The following is a 4523-nucleotide window of genomic DNA, read 5'->3' on the forward strand; positions in this document are numbered from 1 at the left end:
TTCTCACAAATAAAAGACCGAAAACGAGTGCTTAGCCTGTGAAGTCGCTCAAGACTCACTACTCACCCCTGGCATGCCAGGTGAGCTCCAGCGCAGGATCCAGCCGAGAAGCTGCAAAAGCCCTCCCTGTACCCACACCTGCAACCAAACACCCACGAGAAGTTTCCATCATACATCGGGATATTCACCGCCGTTACTGAATAGCAGAACAGAGAAGGGGATCCCAGAACGACATGGCACACACGATGCAGCTCTCTATTCTCACACCCGCAAGAGATGCCTCGCTCACACTTGGGCTTTGAGCTGGCAGCTCTCAAAGGAATTAAAAAGCCATGACGTACCCATGCGATCGCCCTGCGCGTCAGCCCTGGAATCCGGCCGGGAAGCTGGATATCCATCGTCTCCAGCCACATCTGTAAACAAACAGAACAGAGAAGCTCCCATGAACTCTTTCAATATACTTCTTCACATCTGAACGGCAGGGAACGCAGTTCAAACGCGGGATTGCTCCATGCCACTTGCCCTTCAGCTCCACTCAGGAGCATCATGCAGGCAGTTACTGGGTGCCTGGACCATGCCGGTCTAAAGCAAAGCATGCACGGAGCTGTTGGGAGAAAGGACTCCCGGGAGCTCACGCCAGCTCTAAACTCAAGCCCAACAAGCCCGCTGGCTTTGCAGCAGGTGCTGCAAGCAGCGCAGGGTTGGAGAGGCTGGGACAGAACGCTTTGCAAGGCAGAGCGCCCCGTCAGACCGTCGCTGAGCCCGACCCGTTCCCTCTCTGCTCTTCTGCATGTCTGAGCATCGGCCAAGAAAATAGTAAGTAAAATTTCACACAAAGAGACTATGAAAACCTACCTGCTCGTTCAGCCAAGTGCCATACCTGTGGGATCGCCCTGAGGCTCCCAGACAAGATTCAGCTGAGAAGTCGGGTGGCCATCGCCTACGGGCACAGCTGTAACCAAGCACGTTTCCATTAGATGTTGGGATCTGCTTCTTTCTCCGTGACCTGCAGTGACTGCAGGGGGTCAGGGAATGATGTGGGACCCAGATGTGGGTGGAGATTTCCAAAGCTGCAGAGGGGCCTGTGTGGCCTGTTGGCTGGCACCTGGCAGCTCTCCAAATACCGTTTCCAGGCCATGTGCAACACCCCTCAAGGACCTGAAGGACAAACACATGGCCCCTCGGGGATTTCTTACTGGGAGATCTCTACGGTGCACAAAGGGGGCCCACACCAAAGCACTGGAGGAAAAAATTGATCATTCACATGTCTCGTGGAGAAGAGCCTGCTGGCCAGGGAAAGGCTGCACCAACGCTGCCCCGTCTGTTCCCCAGGCTGTGGGCAGGGGGACCTGGGTTCACCCAAGGAGAGCACTGCAGGGCTAGAGCAGGAATGCCCCTGTTTTCCTGAGTGGACACCTCCCAAGGATGGACGTCCCTGAGGCTGAAAGCCAGGACCCAGCCAGTGAGCAGCAGAGCCACGGCGCCAGGCACAGCTGTGACCAGCCTGGAGAAGCGCTCCTGTGGGATGCGCAGGCTGGGGGAAGGCTGCCCCAGGGCAGGGCAGCACAGGGCCGGCTCCAGGAGCGGTTTCTCGCCCTGCGACACCGCTCCTGGCCCCATCGTTCACCTGGAAAATGCCCCTGGAGTGGCCACAGCCCCCTGCGCCTTCCCGCAGGGCGTCTGCCTCCCGCTGCCCGTGGAGCTGGCTACGGCTCACCCGGCCCAGCCCCGCCCCACCATGACCCCAGCCCCGCTGTCACCACAAGGTGGGGTGGGTGCTGGCCTTCGCCTGCCCGCCTACCTAATCCCCGCGCTCGCCACGGAGCAGCACCAACATCCCAGGCTCGCAGGACCAGCAGGAGGAGAAGGAGGAGGCGGGCAGGGGCCACGGCCCCCTGCGCCTGCACCATGCCGCTGCTGCTGTTGCTGCTGCTGCTGCTGCTGCTGCCGCTGCTGCTGCTGGCACTGCTGGAGCAGTGCCTGTGGCACAGCACTGCACATCACAGTGTGGCACAGCGGGGCTCTGTGACCTCACTGCCTGGCCTCCCCACCGTGGCCACACCCCAGGGCACCGCCCCTCCCGCAAGCACCGCCCCTCCCGCAAGCACCACCCCCAGCACACCGCGCCCCCACAGGTCCCCTCGGGATGGCAGAGATCCTGGAGGGGAGGGAGACTGAGACTGTCCCATCCTGACCCCCTGGCGGGGTCCTGTGCAGCGCAGGCCCCTCACCTCATGGCCCTGTCTGGGCGTCGTGGCCGGCTCTCCACAGCGCTGGGGCAGCCGGCACGGCCGCGAACAGCCCTCTCCGACGCTGGTTCTGTGTTTCCTAGCGCAGGCAGGTGCCGAGGGGCCACGCTGAGGCCAAGTGGTGTCAGCATGGGGAACGCTGGTTGCGCACTGTGGGGCTTCTCTTGAGAGCTGCCCTGGAGTGGGAGCGCCGCGGTGGCCCGCTGCCCCAGGGACTGACACGCGGGGTGTGAGGCGCAGCTGTGACACCCGCCGAGGCAGAGCGCAGCAAAACTCATCAACCCAGGCTAATCCTGAGGCAGTTCAGTGTAAAACACTGCTTTCAGTGTAAAACACTGCTTTTGGGCTTGCAAGGGATCTGGCCTAAACACTCCCACAACAAGCAGACTTCGCTACATCTCGGTCTTCAACACCGATGAAGGGCTCTGGGGGTCCAGAGAGACCCTCTGGGTCTCTGGGCTAGAGAACCATGACTGCGAGAAGGACAAACTCCCAACCAACCCCGAACTTGTGCGGGATTTGCTGCTCCAGCTGGATCCTTAGAAGTCAATGGGGCCTGATGGGATTCATCCGAGGGTACTTAAAGAGCTGGCTGATGTCACAGCGAGACCTCTCTCCATGATTTTTCAGTGCTCTTGGGAATCTGGGGAGGTCCCAGTTGACGGGAAGCTGGCAAAGGTTGTCCCAATCTTCCAGAAGGGCAACAGGGATGACCCTGGTAACTACAGGCCTGTCAGTCTCACCTCTGTGCCTGGCAAAATTATGGAGAAGATTATTCTGGGAGTTATTGAAAGCACCTGAAAGACAGCGCAGTCATTGGTCCCAGCCAGCACGGCTTCACGAGGGGAAAGTCCTGCTTGACCAACTTGATTTCCTTCTATGACAAAATTACCCACCTAGCTGACCAAGGGAAGCCAGTCGATGTAATCTTTTTGGACTTCAGTAAAGCCTTCGATACCGTCTCTCACAGTATCCTCCTGGACAAAATGTCCAGCATCCAGCTGGATAAACACATAATGCAATGGGTGAGCAATTGGCTGATGGGTCGGGCTCAAAGGGTTACAGTAAATGGGGTTACATCGGGCTGGTGACCAGTCACTAGCGGGGTTCCGCAGGGATCCATCTTGGGGCCAGTGCTCTTCAATATCTTCATAAAGGACTTGGACGCAGGACTGGAAGGTTTGTTACCGAAGTTTGCCGACGCCACAAAACTGGGAGGAGCCGTTGACACTCTCGGGGGCAGAGAGGCCCTGCAGAGAGATCTGGACAAAGGGAGAGCTGGGCAACCACCAACCGTATGAAGTTTAACAAGGGCAAGTGCCAGATTTTGCACCTGGGACATGGCAACCCTGGGTATACCTACAGACTGGGGAACGAGAGGCTGGAGAGCAGCCCCACGGAGAGGGGTCTGGGGGTTCTGGTCGGCGGCAAGTTGAACACGAGCCAACAGTGTGCCCTGGCAGCCAGGAGGGCCAACCGTGCCCTGGGGTGCATCAAGCACTGTATGGCCAGCTGGTCGAGGGAGGTGATCGTCCCGCTCTACTCTGCACTGGTGCGGCCTCATCACGAGTCCTGTCTGCAGTTTTGGGCACCACAGTACAAAAAGGATACAAAGCTACTAGAGAGTGTTCAGAGGAGAGCCACGAAGATGGTGAAGGGAAGTCACTTGGTCTGTTCAGCCTGGAGAAGAGGAGACTGAGGGGAGACCTCATTGCGGTCTACAGCTTCCTCACGAGGGAAGGAGGAGGGGCAGGCGCTGATCTCTTCTCCCTGATGACCAATGATAGGGCCCGAGGGAACGGCTGGAAGATCTGCCAGGGGAGGTTTAGGTTGGACATTAGGAAAAGGTTCTTCACCCAAAGGGTGGTGGAGCATTCAAACAAGCACCCCTGGGAGGTCGTCATGGCACCAAGCCTGACAACATTCAAGAAGCAATTGGACAACACCCTCAGTCATATGGTGTGAATTTGGGGCTTGTCCTCTGCAGGGACAGGAGTTGGACTCGATGATCCTTGTGGATCATCCTAGGCCACGCCTAGGGAGGAAGGCCTGGGGAAGGCGCTGCCAACCCTGAGGGAGAAGACAACCCCCCCAGTCCCGTCCCCTAATGCTGCCCTTCAAGAAAGGCAGAGGAGGATGACCGACAAACGAGTGTGGGATCTCCCAGTGCAGATGAGATGAGCAGCCAGCTTTATTGTGCTGGGGGATGGGAGCCAGCACTTGGGGCTGGCGCATGACTGGTCAGCAGCGTCTTCCAGGACAGCTGTATGGTTT

This window comes from Platalea leucorodia, assembly GCF_965183815.1.
Source record: "Platalea leucorodia genome assembly, contig: HAP1_HAP1_SCAFFOLD_95, whole genome shotgun sequence".
NCBI classification, from domain to species: Eukaryota; Metazoa; Chordata; class Aves; order Pelecaniformes; family Threskiornithidae; genus Platalea; species Platalea leucorodia.